The following is a 12247-nucleotide window of genomic DNA, read 5'->3' on the forward strand; positions in this document are numbered from 1 at the left end:
GAGGCTACTAGAGAAAAATGACCTTGGTGAAGAGCAGGCCGTCAATGCCAAAACTCTACACCAGAGGGCGCGCTGCGACCGCCTATGCCTGCAAGACTCTACCGGTGCCTTTGCTGCTGATCCTGGCCTGCCCAGGCAAAGCAGAACCTGCCTGTTCCATTTCCTGCCCCCCTGCTCTCTGGAACTATGGCTCCAGTGGTGGCCCCATGCTGAACACGGTGGGGAGGATGGGTGAGAAGCTCTAGGCTCTGGGCGGCAGCAGCACCAGGGGTTCCAGCAAGGCTCTTGGTCCTTGATGGGCTCTGTGACTGCCTCCCAGAGGATCACATGGAGACTAAGAAAGAAGTCAGCCTGTGTATTTGTTCTCCTCTTGGGATTCACTTGCCTAGGCCTCACTCTCTTGGGATTTATCTGCCTAGTCTTCATCCCAACACACTTCGCACTCAGCTCCCAGTGTCTCTTCCCTTGGTAGGACTGGTACTGGGAACAGGATATACCCTGAAACTTGGGGGCCTGGATTGTCCCTGGCTGTTGTGGGGCAGGAGAGACCAGGATGGGCCCAGCAGGGGCTGTGTGTACACTGAGTTGGTATCCTTTCCCTGGGGCTCTCATCTTTCCTGGAATGACCCGCTGAGTGGAGAACCATCTTCCCAACACAGAGGCACCCCTGGCCCTCTTCCTGCTTTCCCATAGCACACCCTGGCACAGAGTGGACAGTGCTGTCCTTGGACCCCTGGGCCTTGGATGCACCCGTGTTATGGGATATGTCATGCACTGTCATTAGTCGTTTACATGCAAATTTCTCTGCTAGTCATGGGACTTCTCCTAGGCAGTCATCATGTCTATAATACCATTAGTGCACAGCCAAGAATGATATATGTACAGTGCATTAGTGAATGAGTAAATCAGTCCAAGCTTCAAACACAGGTCCTCTCAGGGCTCCACTGCCATCTCCTCTGATCCAAGGGCTGGAGCAGATGTCACCAGGGAACCCCAGGACCTTCCACTGTGACTATAGCCATGTCTTCCATGTCACAGCCTGAAACCCATATCCTCATCTCTTGTCTCACAACTTCAAGATTTCCCAGCCCTTCTCCTCTTCAGATTCCCACTCCCCTATGATTGGGGTTCTGTCATCTGAAATCTATCCAGACAGAGAGACAAAGTCCTTGTCAGCTCCTGCTATTGCACCACCTCGCAGCAGAGCAGGCCGTCCAATCATCGTTCATGACCTCAGCTGTCCACCTTTAACAGGAGGCAGTGTGACTAAAAGCAGGAGGTTGGGGAGCTTTGGAAGTCCCTCCTCCTCTGGCCTTTCACGCTGCTGCCCCCTGTCCCTCAGTGACAGATGCTTAGATCAAAGGGACCTGGGGGACTTTTAACCAAACTGTCCTCTCTGGTGAGCACCAAGCTGTCATGGAAGCAGGTCCTGACCTTGGAATCGGAGTGCCTGAGTTCTCAGCCCAAGTTCATGGTCCAGGTAGGCTAGGCCTCACTGAAACTCAAGCCCCACCTTTGCAATTGGGGTGTAAATTCCATATTCATCCATTTAGAATGACAAAGGACAGAGGAAACTCTTTTTGAGGCTAGAGTATGGGATTCTATGGGTGATCCATTTTATTGTCCGAAGTTTAAACCTTCCTGAAATTTAATTCAGGAAAAGTGATTTGAGATGATTTTTTCAATGTAAACAAAGCACTTGTCACATCTGAATACTCTAAAGGAGGAACAATTTAGCCATCGAAGTACACATGCATGCTCATGTAGATATTTATATGAGACATCTTGGGGTACAGTTATAGTCTGAATAGACTTTTTCTTAACAGATTTATTTTTTTAATTTGAAAAGGGGAGGAAGGGGAGTCTCATCTGCTGGTTTACTTCCCAGATGGCTGAAATGTCAGGGGCTGGGTCAAACAAAGCCAAGAACATGGAACTCCATGTGGGTCTCCCACATGGATGGCAGGGACCCAAATACTTGGTTTATCATTTGTTGCTTTCCCAGTGCATTAGCAGGGAGCTGAGCAGTCAGATTGATGTGGGATGCCCATGTTACAGATGGCACCTTAACCTGCTGTGCCACAATGCGGGCCCCCTGGATAGACTTCTTACCAACCGGGCATGAACCAGTCCCTCTCTCAGTCTTCATGACTATGACCTTCTAGAGTTCATCCACTACTTGTGGGAATCCTTGAGAGCAGGCTGAGAGATAGGACTCTGTCCCAATCAATCATGGCTGAAGGAGGTTTAGTACCATCAGCCCCCACCCCCTCAGCTGCACTGACAGACTGGAACGTGTTAACCGTATGGAGTGGGGTGCAATATAGCTCAATTACGAGGATTATTTTTTTACCATCTGGAGCAACACTGCCTGTGGAGGTGCTAGAAAGTAAGGGGATGAGATGGGTTTATAAGAAAATGAACAAGAAAAACCTTTGAAACACATCTGTTAGGGGACCACAGGATGCACGCTTTAACAATAATGCTGCAATAGCTCAAAATATTAAAAACCTCTCTTTTGGAATCACCTTCCATAAAGTTCTCTCTCTCTCTCTCGCTCTCTCGCTCTTTCTCTCTCTCTCTCACACACACACACACACACTCACACACACAAAGAACCTGCTCTGCCATGAACTCAGCTGAGGACCCTGAGACCCCTAGGTCTCACACACACCATGGTCCTCACCTGCATCCCTCTGACTAAGGAGAAGCAGCTGTCAGCTTCCCCCAGAACATAATGAAGAGATCACTCAAGTCCTGACCATCCCCAGGACAGCTGGAAATCAGAAAAGCTTGCAGTCTCCAGGCTTCCTCCCTGTGAGACACTAAGTGTGTATCACATCACCTGCCAGTGACTTGTCAGGGGTCCCACCTGCAGTGAAACATGTGCCTGTCCCATCTCAGCCTGAGCATTCACAGAGGAGTGGCCTTCCCTATTGACAGGTGAGGGCTGGGCAGTCACTGTGGCTACCCAGAGAGAGGTCTCTCTGGTGGTTCACAGAGAAGCACCCAGGGCCCAGGAGATGCAGGGCTCAGACCAGGTCTGCCCAGCAACCTGGTATACAAGGATGTGTAGGCGAACACCCAGGTGTACAAGGATGTAACCTCCAAGGAACAAGGTTATCCCAAACTACCTCATGTGGCCTCCAAGATGCCTGCTATCAAAGCCCCCGCTAAACTCAACAGCCATAACTGCTGCCTTGGTAAGTTCCAAATGGTCAAGAGTATTTTAAGTTTCTGAACTCCCATGCTGTTTTCCACCTCCCAGATTTTGTGCCTCCATTTCCTTTGCCCAGAACATCACTGAACTATTCCCATTCACTCTTTGGGTCTCACCTTTAACTATGCTTCTTATGGAAAGCTGCCTTTGAGGCCCATATGAGGCCAGGAGTCCTGAGCTTCATCTTCAGCAGGAACACACCTGGAGCAGCTGTTTCTCACTCTGTTGTACGATGGCCTACCATCTGACTCCAGGGCCAGCCAGATCCTGCAGCATGTACACCATTCCTTCCTGAACACTTCACGCCATGTTTATTTTGCATTTGTGGGAAGAAGGAAGAAAGGGAGGGAGGAAAGCAGGAGGCAAGAAAGAGGGAGGGAAGGAGGGGAAGTAGAGAGGGCAGTTAAGAGGGAGCCCAGTGGCTAGCATCCAGAAGTATGACTTGTATGAGCCCCACCAGAGTGAGGGGAAGACCAAAGACTCCAGCTCTCTGGGCACCTGGAGTACAGGAGTGGAAGGTGGTGGAGGGAAGCATTGGCTGCAAGGCTGGGTAGAAGAGCAATAAAAGGACAGGAGGAACAGCTAACAGTGAGACGACTCTCCAGCTCTCCAAGGAGTGCCCCAGGGTGTGGGTTGAACCTGGAAGCAGGGAAATTTTCTAGAGTGGAGGAAGTCCTGGGAGGCAGCACCATTGATCAACACAACTGGTGATTTCTGTTTCACCATGCCTCCACCTCCCTTCTTCCTCGAAGCAGGGTGTGCCTCCTTATCTGATTCCTTTCCCAGGACTCATGTGTCCTCCCTCCTGCTGAGGGAAGCACTGTGGATGACAGCATGACTGGGGCTAGAGGCAGCTGGTAGGGCTACCTAGACGCCAGGGCACAAATTCACACCTCGAGACAGAGGACACGGCAGAGACTTGTCTTCCCCAACAGAGAGAAGCCATTGAGTGAGCCAGCGAGGGCTTCCTGAAATCCATAGCTGCCTGGCCAGCTGATAGCCAGGAGTCAGGATGACTCACAGGCCCAAATGCCCAGGGTAACATTGGACACTAGGTGTGGTGCACGTCACGGGGAACATGCACTTCTCTATTGTCATTGTGTTGTTACAGGGAGGAGACTCGAGGTGTGCAGAGTTTGCCTGCCAGTCACCAGCAGGTCAGAGTCACTAAGCCAGAGGAATCATCTTCCTTTAATTCCCAGTCCCATCTTCGAAGCTTCCAAATTACAAATTTTCCAAGTCACCCCTTGTGGGGATCTGAGTTAGGTGTCTGAATCCTTTGGGGTTTCCATGAAGATCACCGAGTGCAGCTGTTGAGCTGACAGCCACTGCCTGAAGCTCAAAGTCAGTTCCCACTCCTACCCCTCCACTCCAGGGACCTCGAGCTTTATCCAGCACTGATGTGCTGTGGGCCATGCCTGTCTGTATGGTCATATGCACACAACTGGTAGTTGAGCTGACAGCCACTGCCTGAAGCTCAAAGTCAGTTCCCACTCCTACCCCTCCACTCCAGGGACCTCGAGCTTTATCCAGCACTGATGTGCTGTGGGCCACGCCTGTCTGTATGGTCATATGCACACAACTGGTAGTGTTCCCTCCCCAGAAGCACACAGGAAGCCATGAACACCTTGTCCTCACTATAGGTTCTCAAAGTGCTTATCACTTAGGCACTAGACATGTCCAGTTCAATCACAGTGTTTCACTGAAGTTCCCGGAGATTTCATTAGAAAAAGATAAAAGCTACAAACAGTAAAAACATGCTGTCTTGAGATTCCAAAATGAAAACATCTTTGCTCAAGTCCCCATTTATTCTTTTTTCTTTTTTTTTTGACAGGCACAGAGTGGACAGTGAGAGAGAGAGAGACAGAGAGAAAGGTCTTCCTTTTGCCATTGGTTCACACTCTAATGGCCTCCGTGGCCGGCGCACCGCGCTGATCCGATGGCAGGAGCCAGGTACTTATCCTGGTCTCCCATGGGGTGCAGGGCCCAAGTACTTGGGCCATCCTCCACTGCACTCCTTGGCCACAACAGAGAGCTGGCCTGGAAGAGGGGCAACTGGGACAGAATCCGGTGCCCCAACCGGGACTAGAACCCAGTGTGCCGGCGCCGCAAGGCAGAGGATTAGCCTATTGAGCCTCCCATTTATTCTTATTATCTGAAAGACACAGACAGACAGAACTCTTCCATCCTCTAGTTCACCCTGGCCCCCAAATGCCCCCAACAGCCAGGGCTGGGCCAGACTGAAGCCAGGAGCCAGACACTCAATCTGGGTTTCTCACTTGGGTGTCAGGGACCTGATTACTTGAGCCTTCATCTGCTGCCTCCCAGATTCACATTAGAAGGAAGCGGGAGTCAGGAGCAAAGGCAGGGTGGAATCCAGGTACTGTGATATGAGACACAGGGGTCTCATGTCACAGGGGCCAGATGCCCATCCCCATTTAAGCCCTCCAGGAGCCACTCTTTCCCCAGTGGGCTCTCCTCTGTGCCACCTAAATCTCAATGCTGGTTTGTCCCCTTCATTCACTACCTCGCTCTTCCCACCCCTCTAGAGAAACCTCCCTCTTTCTCACAGTGAGGGGAGCTGCTCAGTTGGCCCAGCCCCCTCTGCATTGTATTGAACAGGCTAACGTGGCCTCCAAGAGCTGTAGTGGGACAGTTGCTGGTGCTGTGTGGTCCTCAAGTTCCAGAAACCACCTAGCCTGGTGAGGCTGAGCCCACCGTGGTGCCCTCCCCAGGACTGCAGTGTCTCCCTACCCCAGACCCCCTTCACATGTGCTCCCCAGGGCTGGGATGGATGCGTGAGCTTCTGTAGCTGTTGAACCTGCTAGGTAGACCATCTGGATAATCCCCCATGGCAGGTGCAGGTTTTGAGGAGTACACAGTCTTAACCCGGGGTGAGGAAGGACATACTTCCCAGATTACTCCACTGCTTCTCACTTCCCTGAGTGCTGGAATCTCCTTGTTCAGCAGACAGAGCAGCACTGGTTTCTTTCCTGTTCTACCTCATGCCTGTGGTAGTGATCAACATGTGTGGACACCTCCCTTTGTGCCTCAAGGAGGGACTGACGCTGGATTCTTCCACACCAGTAGAGTGAATTTGTCTTCCTGGGGAAGGTGAGGAGGTGGACAGAGGAAGCTGGGAACTTTGAGGAAGAGCAAATAAAAGGCAGGATAGGGACATGAACAGCCTTCTCATTTATTGATTAACTAGCTTATACAAGAAAAAAATCTCTTAAAAAATACTGTGTTAAATATTAATTTATTTGAAAGGCACTGGGGACAAAGATGAAGAGACAGACAGACAGAGAGATTTTCCATCTGTTGGTTCACTACCCAAATGGCTGGGCCAATCTCAGACTGTCATGTGCTGCTGTAACAGAAATTGACAAGCTGGGGAATTTACAATGAACATCGCTTTATTTCACTGTTAGTTCTTCAGTTTGGTGAGCTCAAGATCAAAGGGCCACATCTGGTGAGAGCCTTCTTGCTACATCAGCCTGTGGTGGGAGAGCAAAGAGAGGGCAAGAGAGTATACAAGAGGAGGGTCTTTTTTTAAACAAGTCTTTTTTAAAAAGAAGATTTAGAGGCCGGTGCCGCGGCTCACTAGGCTAATCCTCCACCTTGCGGCGCCGGCACACCGGGTTCTAGTCCCGGTCGGGGCGCCAGATTCTGTCCCGGTTGCCCCTCTTCCAGGCCAGCTCTCTGCTGTGGCCAGGCAGTGCAGTGGAGGATGGCCCAAGTGCTTGGGCCCTGCACCCCATGGGAGACCAGGATAAGTACCTGGCTCCTGCCATCGGATCAGCACGGTGTGCCGGCTGCAGTGCGCAGGCCGCAGCGGCCATTAGAGGGTGAACCAATGGCAAAGGAAGACCTATTTCTCTGTCTCTTTCTCTCACTGTCCACTCTGCCTGTCCAAAAAAAAAAAAAAAAAAGAAGATTTAGTTTATTTATTTGAAAGGCAGAGTTACAAACAGAGGTAGACACAGAGAGAGGTCTCCCATCCACTGGTTCACTCTCAAAATGGCCACAACAACCGGGGCTGAACCAGGCTGAAGCCAGGAGCCAGGGGTTTCTTGCAGGTCCTCCATGTAGGTGCAAATACCCAAGCACTTGGGGCATCCTCCACTACTTTCCCAGAAGCATTAGCAGGGAGCTCAATCAGAAGTGGAGCAGCCAGGACTAAAACCACAGCCCATAGGTAATGCTGGTGCTGCAGGCCAGGGCCCTAACCCTCCACGCCACAGCACTGGCCCCAAACAAGTCTTATTTATTATTGGAGAGAGAGAGAGAGGAAATGAGCCCATCCACTGGTTCATTTCCTATATGCCCACAACAGCTGGGGCTAGGTCAGGGCCAAATCCACAACTGGGAACTCAATCCAGATCTCCTATGTGTGTGGCAGGAACCCGATTATTGGACCCATCACCCTACCTTCTAGGGTCTTGCTTTAGCAGGAAGCTATAATCAGGAGCCAGAGTCCGTTACTGCACCCAGTTACTCACATCAGGAATACAAGCATCTTGACAAACCTCTTAACCACTAGGCTAAACATTTGCTCTGGGCATGTTCCCACAGTTGTGAAATTAATTCTATGATAATGGTATTAATCTATTCATTAGGGCAGTGCCCTCATAATCTAAACACTCCCCAATGCACTTCTCTGCCCTTTAACTAAAAAGATTCTACTCATCAAAAAAAAAAAATTGATAAAAAAGACAATGTGGAATGGGGATCTATTTTCAAACCATATTTCTGAAAAAGAAATAACATCCAAAACACATCAGGAACTCACAACTCAACAGCAAAACAAAGCCAAATAAAAGACAAATCACCTGGTTTTTTATTTTTTAAATTTTTCATTTATTTTTTAAAGATTTATTTTATTTTATTTGAAAGAGAGTTACAGCGAGAGGTAGAAACAGAGAGAAAGGTCTTCCAGCCACTGGTTCACTCCCCAGATGGCTGCAAAGGCCAGAGCTGCGCCAATCTGAAGCCAGGAGCCAGGAGCTTCTTCCTGGTTTCCCATGCGGGTTCAGGGGCTCAAGGGTTTGGGCCATCTTCTACTGCTTTCCCAGGCCATAGCAGAGAGCTGGATTGGAAGAGGAGCAGCTGGGACTACTAGAACTGGCTCCCATATGAGATGCCAGTGCTTTAGGCCAGGGAGTTAACCCACTGCACCACAGAACTGGCCCCCTGATTTTTTAAAAAATGGGCAAAGGGCTGGAGCAGATATTTCTCCAAAGAAAACAAATTGCTAACAGATACATTTAAAAATGCTCAATATCACTGATCCTCAAGAAAACACAAATCAAAACTGCAATGAGCCGGCGCCATGGCTCACTAGGCTAATCCTCCACCTTGCGGCGCCGGCACACCGGGTTCTAGTCCCGGTCGGGGCACCGGATTCTGTCTCGGTTGCCCCTCTTCCAGGCCAGCTCTCTGCTGTGGCCAGGCAGTGCAGTGGAGGATGGCCCAAGTACTTGGGCCCTGCACCCCATGGGAGACCAGGAGAAGCACCTGGCTCCTGCCATCGGATCGGCACGGTGCGCTGGTTGCAGCGCGCAGGCCGCGGCGGCCATTGGAGGGTGAACCAAAGGCAAAGGAAGACCTTTCTCTCTGTCTCTCTCTCTCACTGTCCACTCCTGCCTGTCAAAAAAATAAAAAAATAAATAAAAATTTAAAAAAATTGCAATGAGACATCGCTTCAATAGGACGGTTACTATTTTTAAAAATTGTGTTGATTAAGATGTAGAGAAAAGAGAACTCATGACACAGTTGTAGGGATTTTGAGTTGGTACAGACATTGCAGAAAACAGCCTAGAGGTCCCTCAAAAAATAAAAAAAATAGAACATATGACCCAGCAATTCCACTTTCGGGCATTTCTCAAAGGAGCTGACAATGGATCTCAGAATTAACTGCACTCCTCTGTCCACTGCAGCACTATTCTCAATAGCTACAAACTGGGTGTCTACCCACTTATGAGTAAATGACAAAAATGCGGTAATCTATCCAGTGGAACACTAGTTTTAAAAATAAAAAGAAAGAAAAGAATGACATTTTTGACAACATGGATGAACCTGGAAGATAGCATGCCATGTAAGAGAAACTAGATACAGAAAGACAAATGGTGTTTGGTCTCACCTATGTGCAGAATCTCAGACAAACTCATGGGAGGGGAGGGAACTGGGTGTATGATTGTTGTCACTACTACTCCCAGGCCTATGTTGAGTAGGTGGACAGGAGTGGACAACATTCTCTGGTTTCTGACCTCAAAGGAAGAGCTTTCAGCTGAGTGTTCTGCTCATCCTTTGCCAGAGGAATGTGGTAGGCAGTTGCACAGCCAGAAGAGGAAGAGTTCCCTGCTGGAAACACCCTTGGCGGGCTGCAGAGCAGGAAACATTGCCCTGGGCAGAAAGAGACTTCAGATGCAGAGACCCAGAGCTGAGATGAAGGCTCTTCCCAGCAGAAAACCCACACGTGACAGAAACAACAGGGTAAGAGACTCATGGCAGCAGAAACACAGTGGCAGGAGAAAGCCAGAATGGCACCAAGAGGAGGACTGAGCTCCAGCAATAAACCAAGGGGAAAATGACTTAAATATCATTCCAACTCAGATGACCAAGTCTGTAAAAGTGCTTCATATCTGCACTATGCTGCCAAATTTTTGCCCCAACAAATGTTAAGACTATTTTACCATAGAAATAAAAGGTTAAATCTTGCAGATACAAATAGACATAATTTTTAAAGGATTTATTTATGTATTGAAAGAGTTACACAGAGAGAGGAGAGGCAGAGAGAGAGAGAGAGAGGTCTTCCATCTGCTGGTTCACTCCAGAGATGGCCGCAATGGCTGGAGCTATGCTGATCTGAAGCCAGGAGCCAGGAGCTTCTTCTGGGTCTCCCACGTGGGTGCAGGGGCCCAAGGATTTGAGCCATCTTCCACTGCTCTCCCAGGCCGAGGCAGAGAGCTGGATCGGAAGTGGAGCAGCCGGGTCTCAAACTGGCGCCCATATGGGATGCTGACACTTCAGGCCAGGGCATTAACCCGCTGCACCATAACACCAGCCCCCAGATATAATTTTTGAAAGGTTAATACAACTCACATGATTTGTGGCTTTTATTTTCAGCTTTGACTGATAAATTTATTGGGTTGTACTAAATATATAGTAGAAGGAAACGGGAGAATAAGACTGGGAAAAGGTAGAGGGGATAGGGCTAGCAATATTAAAAAGAGAGAATGCTAGATAGATTACAATGAGGAAAGATAAAATGTTTGGCAAACATGTGGTCTAAACTGTCTTAATTTCTTTGTTGAGCAAATAGATGTGGTTTTGGGAAGTGCTTTTCTCCACACATCCTAGGAAACAGGTCCACATCCAAAGCGTTGATGAAGCAACACTTCAAGAGGAACCTCAGGGCACTGTAAGTAAGTCAGCCTGCGACAGTGAGCACAGCCTGTTGAAGAGAATGCAATCTGCAGAGGCTACGGGAAACCCACTGGGTGAAATGAAGCTCATTCTTGCCTCACAAGGCCTCTTGTTCGTAACAATACAAGCCTGAGCAGGCACGGGGTCCCAAAGCACCAAATTCCAGGAGAATTGCTATCCAGGCTATTATCAAAGTTATTTTTCATCCAGGCTATTATCAAAGTTATTTTTCTATGTTTGAAAACACCTGGATATCTTGTTGACTTTTCTCAGTTTTTATAGGCTGTCTTCAGAGTCAAGTTCCATAGCAGGTCTGAGCACGTGTTGTGAGCTACACCTATGTATACGTAACTGCAGAGTGAAAGCCCAGATTTGGCACTAAGCCAGAGAATTTCCTAAAACATGCACATCTTGGGAAATGCTTATAACAAAACACCAGTATGCCCTCAAGACAAACCTTAAATCATGGTAATTTAAATATAAAAGTACATTATGCACATATAAATATATACACACGTATTATCCAGCACTCACAGAAATGAAAATCCTAATGCAAACCTAGATTCACAGAAAAAGTGTGAGCAGCATTGATTCCAAGGCAGGAGGTGGAGAAGAGGAAGGAAGAAGCAGAAAGATGGAAAAAATAAAATAGAAATAATAATAATCAATCAAGGACTCTTAGAAACTACTTAGAGGGTAAATGACATCAAGAAAAAGGGGCAGTGAGGACCTGCAGGAGGTGGAAAAGGGGTGTTTTCTGGGGCTCTGGTTTATATATCAAGACCAGAGATAAGGCCGACGCCACGGCTTGCTAGGCTAGTCCTCCACCTGCGGCGCTGGCACCCCGGGGTTCTAGTCCCGGTTGGGGCACCGGATTCTGTCCTGGTTGCTCTTCTTCGAGACCAGCTCTCTGCTGTGACCCAGGAGTGCAGTGGAGGATGGCCCAGGCCCTTGGGCCCGGCACCTGCATGGGAGACCAGGAGGAAGCACCTGGCTCCTGGCTTCAGATCGGTGCAGCATGTGCTGGGCGCAACATGCCAGCCGTAGCGGCCACTTTGGGGGTGAACCAACGGAAAAAGGAAGACCTTCCTCTCTGTCTCTCTCTCAGTCTCTCTGTCAAAAAAAAAATCAGAGATAAGATTGAGTTCTGTCTGAGCCAGAGTGAATTCTATAATCCTGAGTGTTGAACTGGAATAAATTGGTCTAAAACAGCCTCCATATTTCAGTGATGAATCAATTCAAAAAGCCCTCCAGCTCTGTGAATAGCCAGCCACAGGTTTTTCCCAGCAGGTTGGAGCCCAAGATGGGGCTTGAACATTCCCAGGGCTGGATAAGGTTCAAAACACTAAAAGAAACCAATCTCTGAGCCAAAAGCCTTAAATCCTCATGCAAATTGCACTCCCTGAGCCCCTCACTGCAGAGGTGCCTCAGTAGAATGCCTGTCTTCTCCCACCGTGTGTGGTGAAGACAAAGCTGTAGCACTCAGTAGGTAAGCACCCCTAGCAAACGCTTTGCAATCATCACCCTAGTTTATTTTTATTTTTAAATATTTATTTTATTTACTTGAAAAGCAGAGTGACAGAGAGAGTGAGAGGGAGA

General features: G+C 48.7%; 1 long non-coding RNA gene across 4 annotated transcripts in view; it reads right to left on the reverse strand.

Annotated features, from left to right (window-relative positions):
* LOC103346077 (uncharacterized) overlaps positions 1–12247 on the reverse strand; it is a 68636-nt gene that overhangs the window by 19923 nt on the left and 36466 nt on the right. For 3 of the 4 annotated variants that reach the window (XR_011378074.1, XR_011378071.1, XR_011378072.1), the window contains one exon: positions 5297–6717. The exons of the other annotated variant lie outside the window; for it this stretch is intronic. This is a non-coding gene — a long non-coding RNA (uncharacterized lncRNA). Of the gene's footprint in view, positions 1–5296; positions 6718–12247 lie in introns of those variants that run through there. 4 annotated transcript variants of the gene reach the window in all.

This window comes from Oryctolagus cuniculus, chromosome 8, assembly GCF_964237555.1.
Source record: "Oryctolagus cuniculus chromosome 8, mOryCun1.1, whole genome shotgun sequence".
Lineage (NCBI taxonomy): Eukaryota > Metazoa > Chordata > Mammalia > Lagomorpha > Leporidae > Oryctolagus > Oryctolagus cuniculus.